This window comes from Lithobates pipiens, unplaced genomic scaffold (genome assembly GCF_037356315.1).
Source record: "Lithobates pipiens isolate NorthernLeopardFrog02 unplaced genomic scaffold, aLitPip1_a1.2 Scaffold_27, whole genome shotgun sequence".
Classification (NCBI taxonomy): domain Eukaryota; kingdom Metazoa; phylum Chordata; class Amphibia; order Anura; family Ranidae; genus Lithobates; species Lithobates pipiens.
The window spans coordinates 102,486,407-102,512,946 of NW_027507788.1; the positions used below are offsets into that span (position 1 = coordinate 102,486,407).

Genomic DNA, 26,540 nt, shown 5'->3' on the forward strand with positions numbered 1-26,540 from the left:
AAAGAACGTCAGCCACTGTAGCTCGTAAAAAGTTTCCCTGAGCTAATGGTTTATCTATAATCTCTCAGTAACTTTTGGTTTTAGGAATTTATTATTAAATGAGAACTACCTTAATGTAACTTCGCCAGGGCAAAATAAATTGCTAAAGGAAGAGTCCTCTCATAGAAGAGCTTGCTCTCATAGAAGAGCTTGTGTTGGATGGCTGTGTCCCATGCCACACACCATAGTTCCATCCTTTGAACCATGGCATGCAGTGTGGTACACAGGTTTCCAACACCCCAGAAATATTGAATGCTGACGATACTGATGGAGGTTGTAGCGTTAAAGCAGAGTTCCTCCCAGATTTTCAACTCCTCAGCATCCCTCAATAATCTCTGTGCTAAAAACGGTTTGGCATTTTTTCTTTCTGCAACACTTACTGTATTAATCCTGTATTCATTTTTCACTTCCTCCTGTCGGCCATGGCCCTGCGCAGTGCCTCCTGGGTAGGGTTGTCACATCATCTCTTTAATCTCAGACACATATTAATTAAACAGGTTCTGTGACTGATTAAGGTGGTAATCAAACTCACTTGGTTCCTTATCTGCATTAAATCAGCCTCAGAACCTGTGTAATTCATGTGTGTCCTGGATTAAAGGGATGATGTGGCAACCCTACTCCTGGAAGATGTTTATTGTCAATCCCAGGAGGCAATAGGCATTGCTGAGCCGGAGCATCACGTTTCATAGTTTCATAGTTAGTTAGGTTGAATAAAGACACCAGTCCATTCAGTTCAACCTGAGTGAGTGTCTACAATTGTCCCTATCCCTATACATTGCACATTCACATTGGTCCCTACCCTCAAGGAGCCCACAATCCAAGGTCCCCATTCATATACTAGGGCCAATTTTGGACAGAAGCCAATTAACCTACCTGCATGTCTTTGGACGTTATTTCCAAACTGAAAATTACGCAATGCAAAGCTGTGGCCAGCACCATTTTTAAAGAGGGTAACCAGGCTTTTGTTACCCTAGCTTCCTATGCAGGGAGATCGGCGGCGGTGGATACGTGTGGAACAGAAGCAGGGCAGCAGCACTATAATCCAATTTAGGGGGCGGTAAGCATCTCAGATCTGTTTGCAGAGCCAGGGGAGAGCCAGGCCACAGCATGTAAAAATATTCCTCGCACATGCAGATATACTTCTTGGTTCCTGGAGGGGGAGGAGGGGAGGAGAGGTTTGCATAGGTAAGAGGTGGTAATTGGTTCCTCTGTTGCTGTCATTGCTATGGAAACCTGACCTGCAAGCTGTTATAGTGCTTGTGTTGCACTGAGCATGTGCGAGATCTACAAGGAAGAAATACAGTCTGGCTTCAGATGCCCACACATGAGATGGCCACGGTCTGCTTGAAGTTTATAAAGTAAGAAACTAATGCTGAAAAGATACAAAACAGACCTTAGTTTACAGCCTAAATTTACTAGAATACATTAAGCTTGTGTATTATAAGGGCTTTTTTATCTCAAAAGTATCATTTCAGCTGGAACGCCGCTTTAAACCAGAGGGAAGGTATCAGACATGGGCCATCGAACAGGTGAGATGTTCTTCTATTGCAGGGCATCTTCCTCTAGGATTTTCTTTAATCATGACAGGGTCATTTTGAAGATGAATATCACTAGTAAATGTACATAATATCATCTTATGAATGGCAGTAACCTGCAGAAGTGCCTGCAATATAAATAATAAATCATGACCCCTAAGCCACAAGTAAGGCTTTCTTCTAGGAATTCTGATGGTATGGTTCATAATGGATAGAGAGAACTGCACTATAAATACTGATTGATACATGTTCACAGCCAACAGCCATTATGAGAAACAGACTTCATTTCTTAAGAGGTTCACATTGTTTGTTTCTTCTTCCAGTAATGCATACAAAACCAAGAAGCAGGCATTGGAGAAAAAAAATGTATTTGCAATTAAAATTTACAACACAGAGGTTTTGAGTTTTCAGGGGTTTCTCTTTAAAACAGGATTCCTACAAAATCTCTATCCAGTTATATGTCCATTAAAACTCATTAGATGTATTTTTAAATGCAGTTAACATAAATACCTCAATATGTGTAAAGTGAATCCTGTTATGCATTCCAAAATATCCCTATGCAATCCAGCAGCAAAAATCCACATCCTGCCCTGTGGGCCATAAGCTTGGGTAGCCAAATTCATAGACAGCCTGTCTAAAAAGTACCCTTAATTCATCTTAAGTTCTGTATGAAAAATATTAGATCCAGTAATAACAATGTCAAAGGTGCTTCAACCTGCTGATCTTCATGGTATCATCCATGATACTTTTCCCCAGACAGTCATTTTCATTGTTTATGATGGGATCATTCAACAGAATGTATATTCTGACCATTTGGAACTGGAACTTTGGAAGTGGAACTTTAGTCAGAAATCTAAGTCATGATAGATCACTTAAAGTGTTACTGAACCCAGGACCCTGCATTCACTATATCTGGTCTCCCACAGTACACAGAACATGGAAATGCAATTATTTTAGTAAATATAAACTGCTAAATACCTTTTATAATCAGTTGTATATAGCAGTCATGTGACTTCTATCAGTGCCTGGTTAAAGCTTGTAGGAGAAGTTTTCATACTGCTCTGGCTTTCCTTTCAGGATGTAGGATCCCTGCTCCTCTGTCTGTACAGTGCCGATTGGCCCTGTGCTGATCACATGCAATCTCCTCTACTTGGATCCCTGACTTCTGGCCTGGCTGATTACCCGATTTGGTTACTGAACTCTGGCCTGGCTGACTACTCGATCCGGTTACTGGACTCTGGCTATGCTTTGACTACGCTTACTCTATTTACCTTTTTATTTTTTATTAATAACAAATGTGATTTAATTCTACTTCTGTCTGGTTCATGGTTTCTGACACAGCCTCATTGTGCCCATTTGCAGCCTCATTGTGCCCATCGGCAGCCTAACTACCTTTGATTACTAAAACAGCAAGTGTCTCCCGCTGTGTAATGCAGTCTGTTTGGCCGTCCTTGGTAACAAAACTCCGCCTCCTCCTTGCCCGTGATAGACGAAATGCTAATACAGTGTCCCAGCATTCTATCAGTGTTCCTCTATCACGGACGAGGAGGAGGTGGGGCTTTGTTACAATGGACGGCCAAACAGACTGCATAACACAGTAGGAGACACCCACTGTTTTAGTTATCAAAGGTAAGGCTGCTGTACGGCTCACTCGAGTATAAGCCGAGGGGGGGGGGGGGGGTTCAGCCTAAAAAATGGGCTGAAAAACTCAGCTTATACTCGAGTAGATATGGTAACTCTTTCATTGCCAGCACAATGTCACAGCAAAACATTACATTTTCTGTGTAGGCTGAAACAAGGCAAGAACCAGAATCCTCACAGACAAGGTAAACGCCCGGTTAAACCAACTTGGCAGATTCAACATAATCACACGGCTGATAAAAAGAATTGTTGTTTAATGTTAATCACTTATGGTCTAAAATTGTTGATTGCATGTCTTTCCTCTCTCAACCTTTTCATGAGGTACTGCAACTAGAGGGTGCACTCAAAAAATGAATTGCTGCCTATGGGAGTTATTAAAGACTGTGCCTTAGAGCATTATTAAACCCAAAACCAAAAAATATGTTTAGCTTATTCAGTACTAGATTTGGTGGCTGCATTAGCTTTCCTTTTTTAATGCCTTTTCCCTCTGTTTTCATCTGGTGATATGGCCAGTAGCACACACACCCCCTTATTAAAATTCCCCCCACTCTGGATGAAAGAGCCAGGGGACACCTTTGGACAGCAGCATGTCAGTCTGGAAGGAGGGGAGTGTTAAATGTACTAGCAGAGTTTAACACACTAACAAACTGAAGCCAGCTAATACTTTATAAGTCGTTACAGCAACAGTTTTTTTTTAGGGGGATAAAGATTTTCCATAAATAAATAAATAAAATCTGATCATTGTAACTACCCCTGCCAGTGTGAAATGGTTCTCATTCTTGTAACTGATACAATCTGCACAAGAGCTTTTTCTCTTGAAAACCAACAGACTTACTGGCTGGATTGCAAGGTGAAAATAAAGGAAATAAGGTCTAAAAAAGAAACTCATGCAGCCAGCACATCTAAGGATTGATAGCTACAATATAATACTTTTTTACTTTTCTGTTTAATACTTCTTTAAATATACTAACCTCTTAAAGCAGTACAACACTGAAGACTTGCAGGAAAAATGAAAGGGATTTGATTAGCTTTCAACGGGGAGTGTCATGTTACACATGCATTGCTGTTTGTTTGCCTTTAAATATTTTTTTCCCTACCTCATTCTGTAGCTAGGTTATGTAGTCCCACGCTTCATCCATCGCCTCCATTTACCACATGTACTGTTCTACTGAAGCTAGACACACTATGTTTTTTGTTTTTTTTACCTATTTGATGTCCATCTGCAATGATCTGCACAAGGTTTGGATGAAAAATCTTTCTGCAAGATGTCATTTGGGTTGAGTCACTATCTTTTCATTCTACCGAGTCACAGCTATCTTGCCACAACTGGATCAGTTATAGAGATTACACTCGCACTGCTTAGTTTGAAGAGGCAGAACAGTCTATAATATTTTTATTTATTCGCCACAGAGGCACCCTAATTTGATTTACATCAGCAGGAAAAAGACATGGCAAATAAAGCTATAGATTTAAAATGATTTATTGATTGACTAAACAGAAAACAGTCTGAGATGCTAGTACAGAACAGACACTGGTGACCTATAAAGAACTTTGCTCACTTACCAAAATAAAGTTCTAAATTCCTTTCTCCCTGTAATGGTCCAGATTCCATTATATAACTACATAAGTCATTCCGTACGCATAACCTTCCATGCTTCGAGTTTCATCTCATTCGGATTACACTGAATATTTGCTTTAAAGGGTTTCCAAATGTTTAACACCAGTTGGTGAGTTTAAGGCTAAGCCATTTTATTTGACACCCACCAACAACAGCAGTTAAATATTGGTATTTGTATCAAATAACCAAACAGACAGGCAGCAATGCTGACAAAGTCTGGGAATTTCAATACATCTGGGCATCATAATCTCATCGATCTAAAGGGGATTTAGATCCTAAAAGCAATATATGTATATTACATAGTGCAAGAGTTCACAAAGTGCTGTAAATGTGATTCCACTGCATAGAAAACATGAATGTAAATGTATGAATGTCCCCAGACTATAAATAAATTGCAGATCGCTTGTAATAATAGTTAAAGTATATGAAATATATTTTTTCTTCTATTTGTGTCCCATTGGAGAGATTTTCCTTCGCTTCCTGTCCTGTAGACACACCAAAGTGAGGGAATTCCCCTCTTAGATAGTTGTCATCAGAACAAGTGTCTCTCTTGGAAAATTCCAGCACTATTCCTGCTCTAGTGAAAACTTAAAAATGTTGGTGTTTTTTTCTCACTAAGCTGGCCATACACTGAGGAAACAGATTCAATTTGATCAGTGGGTGGCCCCATTGGCTACCTCCCTCCCGACATGCCTTAATTTAAAAATCAAGGGAGTCAGGCATAAAATTGTCGAATCCAATAAGATGAAGCTGCGATTTAGGCATTTTGACTGCTGGCCCTGTCAGCTATCAAAAACCAATAGTCGCAATGAAAAATTTGTCCAACTGTGGTCTGTAGCATGGATGGAGGAATTTGTTCATTTATTTATTTTTTTGTTCATTCAGCCTGCAGGCCACAGTGACCAGAGAAGAAGCTTATAGAGCACAATCCGCACTCCATTGGCTTCAATTGAGGACAGATTACACATCAGGGCTCTATTATACTCCTGATGTCTCAATAAAGAGAACCTGTTACAATGAAATTACCTTTGGTGTCTCCTACATGATATAAACAAAGTTTGAAAAAAATGTCAAATTATAAAGTTCCACCGAAGCATTTAACACCCCCCCCCCCCCCCCCACCAAAAAATATATATATTTAAGCCCACCCTATTCCCACATACATGCAAACTGATGAGCTGCAGGGGCTTTTAAATTATCACCTATGCAAAATATAGGGTAACAAAGTTTGTTTACGTTTTATGGGTGCAAACATAGTTTTTATCAGCTTTTTATAGAAAGATTTTAGTACATAAAACTAGCTTTAAAAAAATGCTGTACCAGAATGAGGAACAAGGTGTGTACAGTTTTAAAGCTTTACATGTTGGGTATCTATTTTAATTGGTGCAACTTCATCTTTTATATTCTGCCAAACAAGTTGGTAATTGATTGTGTTTGTGTGACCTAATATGAACTCTAGTGTATTTTCCTTTAAGCGGTTCAATAGAAAAAGGAGCTAGGAAATGACCCTGTGACAGATTTTTACAGAATGAAGTACAAAAACTGTCAACATGTGCCACATTCAAGCTAAACAAGAGGTAATTCTTCTGGACTACATAGCAGAGAGTTTATTTAAACCCTAAAAATCGTCAATGAAAAAGAAAAGACAAAGAAAAAACACATATGGAAAATATGACTGCTCAAGATAAAGTAAAACGTACAATAAGAGAAACCAGCTCAAAAGAGAAAAAAATATTTATGGAGGTAAAAAAAGGCAGATGGCTAACATTGTAGAAATACACTTATATATAATATATTTATTAAAATCTAAATAATAAAGAAGAAAAAAAAAGCAAAGACCGAGCGAAGGGGGCGGGGGGTCGGGGGGAGGTGTGGTGGGTTAAGAGAGGATGCAATAATGGGAAAGTAAGGGGAGGGAAAAGAGCGTTAGGGGAATGGAATCCCTTCCCACCATGGGTCTCCGAGGAATCACAAGTGAGTAATAATTTAGTGCGAATACGGATTTAGTCAGTTAAGGAGGGTGTAAGGTGCCCATATTTTCCAGAACCTCTTATAGGTGTCCAAGGAGATGACTGTTAATTTCTCATTGATCATAGTTCTGTTCAGCCGAGATTGGACTTCAGAAAAGTTTAGCACCTGAGACCTCCATGAGCTAGCTAACGTCTGCTTTGCGGCAGCAAAAATGAAGAAAAATTTTGCAGCTGAGCGTGCAACTTCCTCAAGATATTTATTTAACAGTGCTTCAACTGGATCTTTACACAGGTTACAGCCCAAAACAATATAGATTAAGTTGCACGTGCTGATCCATAACCTGCGTACTTTTGGGCAGGCCAACCAAATATGGAGGCTAGTGCCTACAAATGATATGTCTCCTCTCACCTGACTGAACAGGGATTTGTGTGTTTCACACACAAATCCCTGTTCTTGCTCTCGTGTACACAATGGTGGGTGGCCAGCGGCAAACGCACCCACCGGCCATGCGCATTGGGTTCCCCACCATGCAGTAGGTGTGCCCGTGCCTGCTATGGCCATTAAAGATACAGAGGTACCTATACAGTGATTTGCGGGAACTAACCACTTTGCCGACGTATATCGGTGTGAGCCGGTTGGCAGGTGGTTAAATACCTTTATTTCTTTTTCTTAAAAAATGTAGGCCAAGCTGTCAAGAAAAAATGACAGTTACAGGGTTTGGACAAACCATATGATGTTAGCTTGTTGGCATGTGGGTTTGCACCCCCTAATGACCAGAGGTCATCTTTGCTTACCAGGGCCAACAGAAGGAAAATATCACTCTTACTTTTCCTGCCAGTGACCACCATATCCCGACACCAACTCGGAGACAGTTCAGGAGACACACTAGCCCCACTCCCCCCCATCAGCTCCTGCTGACACTTATCTCTTTATAGATTACACCCAAAGCACAGAAACTGAGCCATGTCATTACACATGCAAGGCCTTGCTTCTACATGGTTGCAGCCTAGGACCACCCCGTGCTGCAACTGAGGACCATATAATATTAGCCTAGACGCCTAAAAGGCTGATAAATCCAAATAGTGCCAAAACAGCATATCAAAATTCCCATCCCCCACTACCACTCAGGGCTGCTGCAATGCATATTACCTTTCCCAGGGCAGGACACCTCCAAATAAAAGCCCCATCAAAAGTCCAAGTCCTTTCATCCTCATTATAAGTGCCCACAGAGGGGATAACTAAGTCCCTAAAGTGACTACATTTATTACCTTTTATCTGGAAATTCTCAGCTCCACTCCACTCCAATTACTTCTTCTGTTATAGTCATAGCTCACCACCCAACAGGAAACAGGAAGTCACACCCACAAAAGAAAGCGCACTACAGCAGGAAACTGTTAGCTTCTTCTATCCTTGCTACAAGCATTTATGCTATTACAGTCTATAGGTTGACAGCTGACAGGTAACATTAAAATGAGCAGGGTTGTTACCCTGCTTAGGCAAATGAGAATATAAGAGAGCTACTTCCAAATCAACAGGTAATAAAAGAAAATAAAAAAGGGATCTGTAAAAATAATTCTTCATTCTCCTTCATTCTTTAATGATTTAAAAAAATATATATATATATAAATATATATATATATATATATATATATATATATATATATATATATATATATATATATATATATATATATATTTTTTTTTTATTATTATTATTGCTTTATTTGAAGGAGGCAATATACATAGAAAATAGAACAGGGCCATACTGATGATTTTATAGAATAGAAAGAATTTTTTAACTATTGGGTTGCTTTGCATATTTGTGCCAAACATATTTTAACAAATTTTCTTGTTGTCCCAATTTGTTGAGACGTTGCACCTTGAAAGTCCCATTCAATAGGCGCTGCTGCAATGCACTACAATAAACTAAAGCATGTGTAAAGGGGCCCAAATTCCTGTTGATTGAAGGGAATGATAAAATTGTATTTCTTTATTATTAGTGAGTTGGTATCAGTAAAACAATATAGGCATATTCCAGTAGCTCAAAGTTTGCTTTTTTACCATTTACTGAAAATGTAGGTTTTAGTTGTAGAAACTCAGCAGCTGGTGTGCCTTTCCAGAATTGGATATGATATTTTCTAACTTAGCTTTTCATGCCTTACCAGTTGTTAAGGATTTACATTTTAACAGCTTTTATTGAGTTGTGCAAATCAATCCATATTTATAGATGCGTTATTTGAATACCTGGCTGGAAGTTAAAAGTTAAGATACTATTCTGAAAAAAATCTGTCAATGGGGAAAACATTATCAAAATTGATTTGCTCTTACACTGTAAGACCATATGTAACTTTAATGCTGTCCTTTAAAAACATGATACACATGCATAATATATACCCTGGTAATATCCATGCATCAGGGAACGTTGTGCTAGTCTTAGTGCCCCACCAACACCTGTCTGCATTAAAATGAATGTCATGGTTCAACTATCCATAGCCATTACAACTAAGCTGAAGGCATTAAAGACCTTTCAGCACTGGCCATAGAAAATGCATATGGTCAAACTGCTTGAAGGAGTTGCATTTCAAATGATTATTCAAGTGCATTTGTTTTGCCATTTCAAATGATTGTGTGAGGAAACTTGTACATGTAGGCCTCTAAAGTTTTTTTCCCTATTAAAATGAACTATTAAAAAAAAAATAAGCTTGATGAATAAGCTTGAAACCCTGGAAAACAACTGTTATGTTTGAATTGCAATTTTCACTTTTGAATGAAGGTAAATTAAATATAAACCCTAAGTGAGCATGCAGTGGGCTGCATGGTATTTTTCAGGATGAGTTTCCTGTTGGTGACAACAATGGACAATGTTCAATGTGTGTCAGCATGGCAGCTTTTAGTCTGTACTAGTAAAGATGAGCTTCAGCTTTGGGTCGACCATAAGTTCAACCCGAACCCAGCTTGCTTACAGTTCTGCAAACAAATGAATATACAGACTGGCCAGATTTGGTCGGTTCTCCCACCCCACCCTCCAGCTGATGTTTGTAAGTATAGGTAGCAATATCACTGCTTTATGAAATGGCAGATTCCTGGCTCTACTGAAAGGTAAACCACAGCGCTAGGGAACCTGCGTGACACCATTGACCAAATATGGTCCACTGTAGCTCATAAAAGACTCTTATCCAGTAATATAACCTGGGTGGCCAGGTATGGGAGGGGGGGGTAGCGAGCATGCTTTTGCCCCCAAACCATACAAGGGTACATCATCCATGGTAGTAAACACAATCTTTAAGAAAATTTGAAGCTTTACTGTTGTGTTGTGTATAGGGTTAAAAATCATGAACCTGAACCAGGCCACATGCCTTCAACATTGGGAGGGTACCTTGCAAGAAGAGTCAGCAAAGCCACCCCCCCCCCCCCCTCCTCGGCAAGGCACATTGCCCCCATGTTGATGCATCCCAATATTCAATGCTCCAAGAAGGTGTGAGAGTCTGTGGGGGTGAGCTTTTTTAAGCCTGGATGCCCCCTTTATAATAAAAGGACCCAAGATATTTGGCACTCTCCCCTACTTCAATGAGTATGAGCTAAATACATACAACCACACTTTAGGAAAAAAAAAGATTTCAAAACCTCCCTGCAAAAAATAAAAATAAGAAATGTCCCACTGTGTAAATCGAATGTCAGTCACGTTGTCTAGCAATGAATACCTAGCATCAGTCATGATGAAGAGATGCCTGACAGCCCGCTGGCACAGTGACCCACCACTATGAAGAGGATGCCCACCTCTACTCCTCTCAAAAATAACAGTTCCCTGACGCTGATGGAATGGAAACACAGCTGTGGGAAGCCTGGGTTACATTATTAACGTCATATGGTCATGACAATTTTTGGTGAATGATATCATCTAGGATCCCCTGACGACTTTGTTAATAACAATGCGAGGACAGGATCAGAACTGTCATTTAGCAGTAGTATTCATTTTTATGTCACTTTTAAAGGAGTACTTTGTACTAATGTGTAACTTCACATGCAAGTTTAAGGCATGTTATTCAAAGGATAAAGTCCTAAAGGACTGCTGATGCAAGATTGTGCATTCTCAGAAGTTTTGGTAGTAAGTTTAAAGTGGTATTAAAGGTTCGGCTTTTTTTTTTGTAAAAATAACAAACATGTCATTCTTACCTGCTCTGTGCATTGGTTTTGCACAGATTAGCCCCAATTTTGCACAGAGCAGCCCCAATCCTCTTTTTCTCGGGTCTCCCTATGTGCAGAGGCTAGAAAGCAGCAGGTAGGTGATTTTCCTGGAGCAGTGCATGGTGTGTTTCTTCTTGGGTTCCCCGCTGGTGCTATTGGCTCCTCCCCTTTGACCAGTGTCCCCAATAGTAAGCTGCTTGCTATGGGAGCACTGGTGCATGCTCAATCCCAAGCCTTGTTCTATGCATCCATTAAAACATAGAGCCGTGGCTTAGTCCCGCCACCCACTCTCTCCTCATTGGCTCACTGTCTGTGATTGACAGCAGTGGGAGCCAATGGCTGCCGCTTTTGTCTCAGCCAATAGCTAGAGGGAGTCCTGGGACAGCTAAAGCTCTCGTGCACATTGATTGATTGAGAGGGAGCTTGGGTGAGTATTGGAGGGGGTTGTGATTGGAGCAGCACATGTATAGAATGATAAAAAACATTCCTCCCTTACAACCTCTTTAACTTTTGAAATTACATTACCTTTTCTAAGATCACAAGAATCTGGTATTAGATATTATGAATTTAGTTTAGAGCTAATTTAAAGAAAAATTCATCTAAATCTAATCTAATTTGTAATGTCCCACATTAGTGGGAGTGATTATTCAAAATACAGAAACACAGGCTATAGGTAACAGACATGTGAGTTTGCACACAGCTGCACCACAATGATGACTGTATCCAACAGCAAAGCTTAACAGCTGTTAACGCATCAGCTGTTGGTAACACACACCACCCACTGCCATGAAGCACTTGCTTTCTGTAAAACCTCCACAAAACATCCTTTTGTCACAACATTTTCTCCTGAAGACTTCTAGCTATTTGACAGTAAAAAAAAAAAAAAAAAAAAAAAAAGTTTGAGCAAAAGGGGAATACAAACATTTAAGTGACTGCTAATGCTTATGTAATATATGTATTTGTGTTTTCATTTTATAGTCATCACGACAAATTATGCACAATTCCTTCTTCTTACAGCAATGAATTATTTGCGTCTAAAGGAATTTAAAATTGAATGTATAGTATAGTTTTGGATTTCGGGAGGAATTTCTCTTAATCGTTAGAGAACATTGACAGGATGTTAATCCAGCACTGCAAAACAAATGCCAGGTACTAACCATGCTATAAGGCTCCATGCACACTGGAGCTCATAAACTGCAGTTTATTGAAGTTTGGGCGTTTTTTTTAAAAGCCCATAAACTCCACTCTATGTTAGCCTATGTGCACACATGGACGTTTTTTAGCTTTAATGAGCAGTGGAGTTTATGGGCTTTTTTCTGAACGCCAGAAATTTGCATTCAAGTGCCGTTTTTCACCGCCAAAAAACTACAAACGCAGATAAACGCTCATAAACGCTTATAAACGCTCATAAACATGCGTTCGGCATTCTATTTTTTCAATGCATTGTGGGAGTTTGGAATACACTGTGGGATTTTTGGAGTGTCCTCTGTGTATTTTTATTGAAAACGCCCATAAACGTTAACGCTAATAAACGCTTATGAACGCTAGTACAAAACGCTGTTAAAAGCATGTTTTTCAACCAGCGTTTTCTGCCAGCAATCTGGCATCCAGAAAAAGCTTTTTTGAGCTTCAGTGTGCATGGAGCCTAATAGGTAATGCAAAAAGCTAATACACTTAAGTAGCTAAAATGTCATTGGTCTATTTAAAAAGCAGTGTTACGGGCTTTCTGCACACTGCGCATAAAGCACAGCAGGTCACGATAAAAATGAATGGGGAGCTTGAAAAAAGTAATGTGCATCCGCGTTCCTGTCTACTGCCTGAGCCTTCTACAGAACAGAATTGTATCCTTCATTTGGGCCTATAAATGCTCCAGATTTGCACGTTCTAGTATCTTCATACATAAGCTACAGCAAGGCTTGTAAGTTTCCAATGTTGCAAAATATTACTTGGCAGCACACATTTCCCAGCTTACCATGCTCCATGCAACACATAACATCCCACTTTGGGTGCTTCTTGAACTTCCTAGCTGTGTGCCAACTCCAGTATAGGCCTTGATATGGCTCCCACATAGACCCCACTCATCCCCTTCAAGACCTCTAATGTTGCATAGTCTGCAACTTTGGGACTCTGACAACCTTATATCCCTCTTCGTAGCCCTGCTCCCGCTGTTTTCCTTGGGGCATTTTCCTGGTGGACCTTGCACAATTTCACTGGTATGCCACTTCCTCACGTCCTGTCCCTTTCCTATGAATCCTATGAAGCACCGTCCTCTGTATTTTTCCGATACCTTCAGTTTCGCCACTGGCTAACCCCTTTCCAACACACCTTCACATTCCCATTCCAAAAACAGCTTTTTAGCCATACCTGTTCACCCCCTCCCAGGGGCTCAGGTACTATCTCAGTGATTTACTCATCTTTGAAAATGGTTGGTACCCCTCAATCTTCTTCCACCTACACATCCCTTTGGGAGCGTGACTTGGTGCTCCTTATCAACGCTTAGGAGTGGAACAAAGCCTAGTCTATTGCAAAATGCTCATTCGATACTATGACACTGGAGGCAGCATATAAAATTTTACAAAGATAGTACTGGGTTCTGGCCCACATAGCACATGAAAACATTTGTACAGTGATAGATGTTTTAGGGGCTGTGGGCTATGGCCAATTTCACATACCCATCCATAAGGATGCAAAGCTGGCCATATTGCACTGCCCTCTCCAGGGTCTTTTTTCTTACCAACAGAAACTGGTTACCTATGTGTTTCTTGCAGCTAAGCATCTAAGCATACCATATCGAAGGCCTGAAAAAAAAACATTTGGAGCAGTGAAAGACTGTTTAACCATGATGGTGATAAACAAGAAGATGTCCACCATCTTGCATGACTCCCATTCTAAATTCCTAATAACATGGGAACCTTGGCTATATTATGCTTTCCCCACACTACAACCAGCCAGTTATAGTGCCCAGTAACACCCTAGTGGATTCATACTAGCCACCCCTCCCCTTTATTTTTATGTCTGCCTATTCTTTCTCTCTCTTCTTCTACTCCTATCTTGCTCTGTGCTTGTATATTCTCTATTTTTCTTTCTGACTTCTTCTTAGTACTTCTCACACATGTCCTTATACCTCAGTCTTTTGACTGTACCTTGTGGCTAAATTGTTCAATCTTTGAAATATTGTTCATTATACTGTCATGCAGGTGTATGCGATTCTTAATTATATATAACTGTATAAGGGACCCTGCGTGGGTGACCCTCACATTGTATTTCCCTTTGATTTTCAATAAAAATGATTGTACCAGAAAAAAACAGTAATGAGATTTTGACAGGCTCGCTTCCAAACATGGAGTTCTTTTTGCTACAATCATTAGAAAGAACTGATACCACAGGCGGCATACCAGAGTCGAAATTTTATAAATAGGCAGGCCACAGTGTACAGTATTGCAAAGTGTTACAGAGAGTGGACAGTAATATCAGCTCTGTTTTATAAAATGAGCAATTTAGTTTGTGAATCTACCAATGGGCACATCTACAGTATTCTGGTGAATAGGGATTTCCCGTAGCTTAGACTGTTACCCATGTACAAATATGCAGGACATATTTGAGTTATGGCAGACTTACCTTCTAGTGATCCTTCACCCAGCACTGGCAGGTCCATGCTCGTTTTCACTGTGCCTTTTTCTGCTGCCGCCATCTCCACAACTTCTACTGGTTCTAGCATAACTTTTTGCCATCCATTGGAGGGCCACTGATAATGTAACTCCTGCACATGTGCAGCTTTTCAGCTTCAGAACAATTCACTGGTGTAAAATCATTGAACAAAAACTATGCCTCTGTCTGTTACTAAGACCTAAATATTTCCTCATGGGAGCTGCCATCCTGCCTCTCACAAAGCATAGAGAAAGTAAAACTTGGCTGTCAATTAGAGCCTGCATGTAAAAGATGTGTCTGTTCCTTGCTTGGTAGTAGACAAATATTATTGGTAAGAAGGAGATATTAGAAATTAGGATAAGGAATTAGCTATTTGGCTAAAAGTTGTCATTTTTATATCAGTAACATTGCTTTTTACTTTTTCAAGGCTGCGGGTTTTGCGGACAAAAAGAGTGCATTTTAAATACTGTAGTTTTTAAAATGTATTTAAGAAAAATAGCTCCTCCCAATTATTAGTGAACTGAGTAATCCAATCAAGGAAGTAAGAACAATGGAGAAGCTTACAAACAACATATGTAAAACCTTTGATACATTCCAACTTGTATAGAACCATTGGGCTGTGGTATACCCCTAATTTATTAGTTGTGGTCTTGTTTTAGTGCCTCATGCTGGTCTGACACTGGTGGGCTCTACCCCCACGACCTGGTCTTATCCTACCCCTAATCATGTTTCTATCTCTATAATTACTTTGCTTTATCTCATTATTTGTTTAAGGTTGATGGAACTGGGATCTAACAACCTTTCCTGGATGATAGTCTGACTGCCTCTTATGTTCTGCTGAAGGTTCTTAAGTAACATATAAACTGGAACTATACAAATAATGTGTGATGTATCTGCATTATGACAACCTTGTGTGATCCAAGTTTATGTTAAATCCCCAATAAAAATTACATTTAATCAAAATTATAATGTTTGTGAAGACTTGTTGTTTCCAATATTTTGCGTACAAAAGTTTACAGTAACTGTTCTGTGTGTCTTATACTGTAATATCTTACTGAAAAAAAATCCAACAGTGAACAGTCCGCTATATTAATTATGAATATCCAGTCTATTTCCAGTCTGTGACCAACAGCAATGATGACCACATCGATAATGACTATTCTAATAATTTTGTGGAGTGACAGACCCTTTCGCTGTCTACCAGATCCATCTTAGTTCATTATATCACTAGGTGAGCCCTATCTTCCAGTAAATAAGCAGATTATAAGTGAGATGCTGTATAGTGGATCTGTATCCTACAGATGGTGTTTGTCGTGGCAACCAGTGTTAATTTTTACATCAAATTTTTATTTAGTTTTAGTCGTATTTTAGTCATCGGAAATCTCCAGTACAATCAAATGGGTTTAGTTAAATTGTAATGCATTATTTTACCATTTCTCTAGAATTGCTAAACTCATTACATGAGTAAATCCAATGACATGTTATGGTTTATGGTATTAAGGTTTGAACATGCACTACAGATTTAGCCATTGTGATATATAACCTCTTAATAAATAAATCCATGTTTCATAAACAAACAAAATTATTGCTTTTTGACAAACAGAAGTGCAACTTTAAAATATAAAAAAAATCAAAAGCTGTAAACTTTATTGGCTGTAATTCCATTGTACACATTACCTGAATATATTACCAACAATAAATGTTAAGAAAAAAATATAAGAAAAGCATTTTCTTTCGGCAGCTTAGTAGATGCCCCTTACTTATTATTATGTGGGACTGCAATAGTGCAATACATGTTTAAACTTTAATGTGCTATTATTATAGGCTGGGGATGGAATTGTGTTTTGCGATTTATAAAAGGTCCGTGGAGGGCGCCAAAGAGACAGTGTGAAGGAGTGTAATGTGTGGAACTGCATAGGAAAGGGAAAGGATTGATGGGAGCCTGCGTCTCTCAGCCAATACAGCGCAACGATAAAGTCAGGGGGCTCGGCTTTAACAGACAGGCGGAACGCCGAGGAAAGCGGAAGTAGAGGTGGGTAAACATCCCTCCCCATGAAGGTCCACAAATTTGCATTTGGGTTAACAATTTCCCTGCCTGTGAAGATATGAACCTCTTGATATTCAGCATCTTCAGGACTCTTACTCTTGTCTCTCCACTGCACAGAGCTTTGCTCCTGTCAGATCAGGAGGCATGCGCGGTCTTTGGAAACTGGTCCCATTAACAGCCTGGCCAAAGTGTAATGCCGTGTACACTCGGCTGGACTTTAACAGCAAAGGTCCGATGGAATGAATCCGTTGGACAATTTGATTGTGTGTGGGCTTCATCGGACCTTTGCTTTCGAAAAATCAGACAGACTTTAGATTTAGAATATGTTTCAAATCTTTCCAGCGGACTCGAGTCCAGCTGAAAAATCAGTTTGTCTGTATGCTAGTCCGATGGACAAAAACCAGCGCTAGGGCAGCTATTGGTTACTGGCTATGAACTTCCTTATTCTAGTCCAGTCTTACGTCATCACGGTCAAATCCGTCTGACTTTGTTGTGATTGTGTGTGTCCAAGTCCGTTTGTTCGCAAAGTCTGTCTGAAGTCCGCCGAAAGTCCGTCGGGAAGACCCTCGGACCTAGTCTGCCGGAAAGTCGGTCGTGTGTACACGGCATTACACTGCATGGACAGAGCAAGGAAGGCTGTACCTGCAGAAATTGCTTATTGTTAAGGTAGACATGCCATAGATGCTATGACAGTCAATACACGCAGTATATGACAATCTTATGAGTACAGTAGCAGGCAGCCTGACAGCTTTCAATGTTAACACTATATACTCAAGCTTTAAAAATAGTCAGAATCACTAATTCTCTCCACTGAGATAAATGGCACTGGGAACATCTGACTTCACCACTCATCTCCTCCCTACTAACTTTTGCATTGATATAAACTTGCTGGGTCAGAAGGCTGGCTTTGCATGGGCAATCTGCAAGGTTCAGAAAGATTTCTTGGTCTTATTGTAAGCATGATCTGACCATGCTCTAAAGTCTATAGGCACTATAGGCTTTAATTCCCACTGTTTTTATGTTGTTTACAGGTGCTGTAAACTGTTTTGCAGGATTTTGTGAATGAGCCCTTATAGAGCTGCACGATTAATCGTTAAGAATCGAAATCGTGATTCTACTCCCCTCCCGATCTCAGAACAACATTTTCTGATTGTATGTAACAAGTGCAGAAAGTTCTCTGCTCAATTCTGACAGCTGACAAAAAAAATCCATGCAGCCTGCCAAGTTTATCTCAACATCACCGATAACTATAAACAAAGTAACATTTTGTTCTTAGATCAAAGGGATAAAATTCGGTCTGTAGATGAGGGCAGTTTACCCACTTAACCACTTCAGCCCCTGAAGGATTTGCCCCCTTAATGACTAGAGCTTTCTTTTAGTGGTATTTTATCACCCCTGCAGTTTTTATGTTTTGAGCTATAAACAACCAAAGTTGTCTTAACTTTTTTGCTATAATACATATCCAAAAAATAAAATAAAAATGTATTCATCAGTTTAGGCCAATATATATTCTTCTACATATTTTTGGTTAAAAAAAAATCGCAATAGGCGTATATTGATTGGTTTGCGCAAAACTTATCACGTCTACAAACTATGGGATAGATTTAGGGACTTTTTTTTTACTAGTAATGGCAGCAATCTGCAATTTTTAGCGGGATTGCAGCGGACAAATCTGACCCAAAATTACACTTTTTGGGGACCAGTGACATTATTACATTGATCAGTGCTATAAAAATGCAGTGATCAATGTAAAAATGACACTGGTAGGGAAGGGGTTAACAGTAGGGGGCGAACAAGGGGGTTAACTGTGTTCCCTGGGTGTGTTTTAACTGTAGGGGGGTGGGCTGGCAGGGACATGACAGAGATCACTGTTCCCGATCACTGGGAACAGTAGATCTCTGTCATGTCTCCTGTCAGAATGGGGATCCGTCTTGTTTACAAAGGCCCTTGTTTACAAAGGCCTCTGTACTAGGCGATCACAGGTCACCAGTGGACATCAATTCAGCTGAAGTGAGAGCATGCCGCCAGCCCGATATCGCGCCTGCGCGAGCCAATGTACAGCTACAGTGATTTGTGCAGGAGAGCCAACCTGCAACTGTGTAATAACGGCAGCTGGTCGGCTAGTGGTTAAAAACTTTTTTGGACACTTGATGCTTACAAGTTAAAATCAGTATTTTTTGCTAGAAAATTACTTAGAACCCCCAAACATTATATATAATTTTTTAGCAGAGACCCTAGAGAATAAAATGGCATTGTAATATTTTATGCCACACTGTATTTGTGCAGCGGTCTTTCAAACACAATATTTTGGGAAAAAATACACTTTAATGAAAAAAAAAACTAAACAGTAAAGTTAGTCCAATATTTTTGTATAATGTGAAAGATGATGCTACGCCACGAGAATTGTGATCTTTATTCTAAGCAAAAAAAAGTCATGATTCTCATTTTAGCCAGAATCGTGCAGCTCTAAGCCCTTATGTTAGCCACAGTGATGTCCCCATTCAGTGCTGCACAGACCACTGCTCAGGTCTTTTCATTGGTGGTGGTATGTATGCTCATCCCATAATGCAAATCACATAAAGTAACCTATCAGCAGACCTGGAAATTGTCATGGATGTACAAATAGCTACTTGAAAAATGTTACACTGTGCATAGACACTTCAGGAAGCTTAGAGGCTGTCCTAGAGGAAGCAAAACAAAACCAGAGAAATTCCCTGCTCAACTTACCAACCAGCCGGCAACCAACCAAATGATCCTGTCTAACAGTATGCTATAAAAACAGAGGTTTTAGTTAGGACTAAAGAAAAATACTGAGGTGCCTTGAGGGGCTCTGTAGTTTACACATGAATTTGCAAATGTGTGCAGACTAAACTCCTGTTTTTAACCCATACCATTAGACAGGATCATTTGATTGGTTGTAGGCTGGTCGATAAGTTGAGCTGGAAATTTCTGTGGTTTTGTTTTGCATGCGTTGCCCTTCCATGTGCTCCTTGCTCCAAAGGCCAGTTATTGGTGAAGGCAGTGGCCATTTGTTTGTACTGTTGAAATATTGGTGAGGGGACGCACTGGACATCTTTGCTGCCATAGTGCTATGTACTGGGTGTTCAGTGCGCCGCCTGTGCATTTAAGGAGGGAGGGATGGGCTACTTTCAGGCTCACCTGCGCTCTGCCTATCCATTATTATGCATATACTTCCACTGTAGAGGCTCTCAAAATTTTGCGTTAGGACTACAGAATATACTGGGGTGTCTTGACGGGGCTCTGTAGCTTACGCATGTATTTGAAAATGTGTGCAGACTAAACCCCTGTTTTTAACTCATACTGTTAGACAGGATAATTTGGTTAGTTGCAGGCTGGTCGGTAAGTTGAGCTGGAAATATTTATGGTTTTGTTTTGTATGTGTTGCCCTTCCATGTGCTCCTTGCTTCAAAGGCCAGTTATAGGTGAGGGCAGTGGCCATTTGTTTGTCCTGGAGGAAGGCATCTCTACAGGAAAACTTATACTGTCATCCATTAGTGCAGCCCTTAGGTTATACACTCAGCATTTGACATGAGTTTTTTTTTAGACCACATGCACACTGTATTCTCTATGATGCCTTTTCTCCTACAGGAGTTTAGTAGCAGAAACACACGGTAAAAATCAGCATTGTTGCATGTGCGTTAACACAAGGTCATGCAACTGGTTTCAATGTATTCTTTTGGCCAGAATGTTAGTACATTCCAATGGTCAGAAAAAAATAAACGTGCAAACTTGCATCAACACATCTAGTGTTTTTTTATGCTCAAAAGCTTGTCTCCTGAACAAGACTTTCATGGGGGATTTTCTGCCTCTAAATGCCCCTGTTTCTAAACTCCTGTAAATGCCTATAGTGTTCATGGACACATAGGCTAACATGAAGGGGCGTTTTAGAGGCAGAGAAAAAACAAAAGCTCAAACTCCTGTAAAAGCATAATTTTTTAGCTCAAATGTTCATAAGCCCTTCAAGTAGTAGACTTAAAAAAAAAAAGACTTCCCCCTGCAAGGTTAAGGTATAAGGTGCTAGTATGGATTGCATACTAGCACATTTTAAAAGACTTACCTTGAAGCTAAGCCCTCTAGTGGCATGCCGTCACTGCTGCAGAGACTTCCTACTTTACCTGGGCTTCCTTCCTTGTTCGCGCACTACAGGCACTTGAATGACCGAGCTGCGATGACATCATGCATGGGAGTCATAGCCATGGCACAGAGCTTGGAAGGAACGACACAAGCATGCTGTTCCTTCAAAGTGCATGCGCCCATGACGTCACCAGCTGCTGTATTCATTTGACCTACAGGTAACCTTTATTATAAGCCTCCCTTAGGCCGCGTACACACGGGCGGACTGTTCGCCCAACCTTGTCCGCTGAACAGTGTTTGGGCGGACAGTCCGCTCGTGTGTGGGCTTTCAGCGGACAGTTTCAGCGGACAGTTGGACGGACAAAGTCTTTCGGAAATTCCGAAAAACTGTCCGCTGAAACTGTGTTTGAGCGAACAGTCCGCCCGTGTGTGGGCTTGTCCGCTGTACTTTCGAAATGAGCGGACTGTTCCCGCTCGGAAAGTCCGCCCATTTCGAGCGCGTGTACAGGTAGGCGGGGCCCGCGAAGGAGACGTCGCGGGCTCCGCCGCCTGGAATGGGCTTAAAGGGGAACCCCAACGCCGAAAAAAATCGGCGTGGGGGTTCCCCCCAAGTCCACACCAGACCCTTGTCCGAGCACGCTACCCGGCCGGCCAGGAAAGGGGGGCGAGCGAGCGCGCCCCCCCTCCTGAGCCGTACCAGGCCGCGTGCCCTCAACATGGGGGGTGCCTTGGGGAAGGGGGGGGCCGCGCGGCCCCCCCACCCCAAAGCACCTTGTCCCCATGTTGATGAGGACAAGGGCCTCTTCCCGACAACCCTGGCCGTTGGTTGTCGGGGTCTGCGGGCGGGGGGCTTATCGGAATCCGGGAGCCCCCTTTAAGAAGGGGGCCCCCGGATACCGGCCCCCCACCCTATGTGAATGAGTATGGGGTACAATGTACCCCTACCCATTCACCTGTGAAATAAAGTACAAATAAAAACACAACACAGGGGGAAAAAATATTTTATTGCACAGCCGGGGGTCTTCCGTCTTCGGGGGTCTTCTCGCCGGACTCCTCCGCTATGTGTGTGTAGCTCTTTTGCCAGCGGAGGAGTCCGGCTTTCTTCCTCCCCGCCGCCGGCCTCTTCTCCCGACTTCGGGGGTCTTGTCCCCCTCTTCGGTTCTTCTGCCGGGCCACCGCGCCTGGTCCGGTGGCCCGGTCTTCTGTCGCCGTCTTCCGTTCTTCTGTCGCCGCCTTCGGTTCTTCTGCCGGGCCACCGCGCCTTCTTGTAGCTCTTTTACAGGCGGTGGCCCGGTCTTCTGTCGCCGCTGTCGTCGCCGCCGCCGCTGCCGCCGCCTTCCGTTCTTGTTCTTCTTCTTGTTCTTCTTCTTCTTCTCCTGGAGATGTTGACTCGACGAGCTCTCCGGCCGGAATGCCAGAGCCGCGCTGTGCGGTCACTTATATAGTGACAATGGGGCGGTGTCACATGGTATATGTCACATGGGTTGGTCACATGGGTTGATGTCACATGGGGACTATGACATCGTAAGGGGGCGGGGTCACCATGTGACATCAACCCATGTGACATATACCATGTGACCCCGCCCCATTGTCACTATATAAGTCACAGCGCAGGGCGGCTCTGGCATTCCGGCCGGAGGGAGCGACGTGTCAACATCGCCTGGAGAAGAACAAGAAGAACAAGAAGAAGAACACGAACGGAAGGCGGCGACGGCGACAGAAGACCGGGCCACCGCCTGTAAAAGAGCTACAAGAAGGCGCGGTGGCCCGGCAGAAGAACCGAAGGCGGCGACAGAAGAACGGAAGACGGCGACAGAAGACCGGGCCACCGGACCAGGCGCAGTGGCCCGGCAGAAGAACCGAAGAGGGGGACAAGACCCCCGAAGTCGGGAGAAGAGGCCGGCGGCGGGGAGGAAGAAAGCCGGACTCCTCCGCTGGCAAAAGAGCTACACACACATAGCGGAGGAGTCCGGCGAGAAGACCCCCGAAGACGGAAGACCCCCGGCTGTGCAATAAAATATTTTTTCCCCCTGTGTTGTGTTTTTATTTGTACTTTATTTCACAGGTGAATGGGTAGGGGTACATTGTACCCCATACTCATTCACATAGGGTGGGGGGCCGGTATCCGGGGGCCCCCTTCTTAAAGGGGGCTCCCGGATTCCGATAAGCCCCCCGCCCGCAGACCCCGACAACCAACGGCCAGGGTTGTCGGGAAGAGGCCCTTGTCCTCATCAACATGGGGACAAGGTGCTTTGGGGTGGGGGGGCCGCGCGGCCCCCCCTTCCCCAAGGCACCCCCCATGTTGAGGGCACGCGGCCTGGTACGGCTCAGGAGGGGGGGCGCGCTCGCTCGCCCCCCTTTCCTGGCCGGCCGGGTAGCGTGCTCGGACAAGGGTCTGGTGTGGACTTGGGGGGAACCCCCACGCCGATTTTTTTCGGCGTTGGGGTTCCCCTTTAAGCCCATTCCAGGCGGCGGAGCCCGCGACGTCTCCTTCGCGGGCCCCGCCTACCTGTACACGCGCTCGAAATGGGCGGATTTGCCTCCTCCTTACGTGGGCGAGTCCGTTCATTTCAAAAGTTGAGCGAACTGTTTGCCCAACCTTGTTCGTCAAACAGTCCGCTCGTGTGTGGGCAAGTCCGCTCATGCAAATTTTGAGCGGACTGTTTGACAAACTGTTTGCCGAACAAGGTTGGGCGAACAGTCCGCGCGTGTGTACGCGGCCTGAGGGTTAAAAAAAAAAAATGAGTTTACTATTACTACCACTTTATTAGTTAACTGGTTGAAAAAGTATACAAATAAAGACTGATGACTTTTCTAGGACTTTCTTGATCTGCATACTTGTTTCAACTTAGCGACTACAAAAGTATTGAAGTCAGTGGTTCAGCATAATAGCCAGGCAACTAGAATGATCAAAGTCAGGTTAACTATGGCACTCTTTTTAATTTCTGTTCATACACTTATCATTTCCATTTTTATGGCAATTTTGGAGTTTTCCATCAGCTTTTAGCCAACAAAAAAACACTGGCAGGCAGATTTTAGTGTCCGAATGAAAAAACTAAATGATGTGGGTATTGATCAAAATGGCTTTAAATGGGCACTTCGGTAGTTTCATAAATTTCCACAAAAATTATTATTATATATTATTATATGCCTGAAATTGGGGGGGGGGGGGGGGAGACTTGTAGGTAGCAGGTTGCTGTCGTTACTGATTTTTGCTATTGTCATAATATACTGGGATAAGATATAATACAAAACTTGGTAAATGAGACCAAAGCAAAACAGTTTGCTACCATCCATCTTCTCTTTACATTACATTTTTAAATTTATTGCTGAGTAAAATACAGCAGAAAAGCAATGGCTTTAGTGCTTTATATTTGAATTCATCTTCTGCAGAAGGAGTCCAGCTTTAAACACTGTTCTATGTTGCACATATTTATACATAATCTATGATTCACATCATATATATGTGAATAATCCCAGAATGGAATTTGTATTACAGTCTAGTTTTTATTCCCTCAATTTTTCTATATAGTGAACGTCATGTCAAACACTTTTTTCATTGACTGGATTCCTGTAAGGAACACCTAACTTTATTCAATAAAGCTCCTATTCTTGCTAACACTTAAATGCACCTATGGAAGCCAATCAGTGTAGTGTACATTGTAGTGTAGTCTGAGTCTGCTAAAGTGAGACCAGTACTAAAGGGGTTCTAATTGGTCACTATTGCTTACTGCCATTAAGAATTAGCTCTTTGGAATATAATTATTTCTTGAATTATGCTTGGTACACACAATGAGATTATTGGATTATTGAATGATCATCTGTTTTTGCATGCTAATCTCATATATCGAAAATGAAGAGTTTACTAAAGTTATGAAAATTCTCGTACACCGGAATAGTCGATGGTGTGATGTATTGTGCTGAAGTGTATTTGTAAATCATATGGTCTATATGGTACAAGAACATTTTTTGTGCTTGTCCCATAATGTCGGATGAACTGTCATGAGTGGCTGTCGAAAGCTGTGTACTAACGATCAGATTATCGTACATTTGCTTCGAAATCTGTATTTTTCGTACAATGTTCTGATCGTGTGTATGGGCCATAAGGCTGTGTGTAGTTTTTAGTTGAACTGATTAAACATAATACATTGTAATATAGATGTTTTATAAATGACTAATCAGGAGCAATACTAAACCAAGGTAAAATAAATGACTTCCGGTATCATGGTGAACTGAGGTTAAAACATCACCCCACACAAGCCCCAAGCAGCCATGATCTATCCACATTAGTCAGCATCCCAAATGTGATAATCTTCATTTTGATATGTCCACCATCTGGCATCACATTTGTTTGAAGTCACATAAAGTACTACTAAATCCGTCACCCAGTGTCACCATATGTGACGCACAGCACTATGCTGATGGCTGAGATTGATGCCAATTAACTAAATAGCATAGTTTTAGGTCTCATATTCATGATCGCAATCATCAGTTTGGTGAGCTTCACCTGCATTGCTGCTTATCTGTATAATAATTGTAATGAGATGTATGTCCAAATACAGACAATGGCTTATGCCCTGAACACACGGTCACACTTTCCGACGAAAAATGGAGCTTGTTGTTGGAAATTCAGACCGTGTGTAGGCTCCATCGGACAGTTTCCATCAGAATTTCCGTTGCACAAAATTTGAGATCTGGTTCTCAAATCTTCCGACAACAAAATCTGTTTGCGCAAATTCCAATCGTGTGTACACAATTCCGATGCACAAAGTGCCACGCATGCTCAGAATCAAGCAGAAGAGCAGCACTGGCTATTCAACTTAATTTTTCTCGGCTCATCGTACGTGTTTTACGTCACTCCATTCTTGGCGTTCAGACTTTCTGACCAACTTTGTGTGACCGTGTGTATGCAAGACAAGTTTGAGCCAACATCCGTCGGAAAAGAAAACATGGGATTTTGTTGTCGGAATGTCCGATCGTGTATACAGGGCATTACAGGTGTATGGACCTCTGCACTAGGCTATGCTGTATTTCTTAATTGTTATAACTGCATCCTTCCTGGGAGAACCTTTAGGCCGCGTACACACGGGCGGACTGTTCGCCCAACTTTGTCCGTCAAACAGTTTCGGCAAACAGTCCGCTCAAAATTAGCATGGACGGACATGGCCACACACGACGAACGAACAGTTTGCTGAAACCGTGCGCGATGACGTGAACGGCACGTACGACGGGACGAAAAATACGACGTCCTATACACTGCATTATAACTTTCGGCGTGAAAATCCTTTCTGAGCATGCGCGCAACTTTGTTTGACGAACAAGCCTACACACGAGCGGACTGTTCGCTGAAACAAGGTTTCAGCGGACAGTTTTACGGAATTTCCGAAAAACCTTGTTCGTCAAACTGTCCGCTGAAACTGTCCGCTGAAAGCCCACACACGAGCGGACTGTCCGCCCAAACACTGTTCAGCGGACAAAGTTGGGCGAACAGTCCGCCCGTGTGTACGCGGCCTTAGTGTATTTTCATCCAGAATGTATGCACATAGTCTTATTCAACCCTGGAAAATTCTATTTACATCTGGCATCCGATTGGATTAAGAAATAAATAAAAAAATACAGATATCTACTCAATGTGACTGGGTGTCTAAAACAAAGAAAATCCTTTGAAAGGAGTACAAAGACCAATGGTGATGTTCAGAGTGTAGTATCTTACAAATCTAACAGCATTAGATCTTACTTTTGCCTTTTTTTTACAGCTAGA

The 26,540-nt window shown here is 41.8% G+C and overlaps 1 protein-coding gene across 3 annotated transcripts in view; it reads right to left on the reverse strand.

Annotated features, from left to right (window-relative positions):
* LOC143934031 (myocardin-like) overlaps window positions 1-26,540 on the reverse strand; it is a 77,780-nt gene that overhangs the window by 49,833 nt on the left and 1,407 nt on the right. The window lies entirely within an intron of this gene.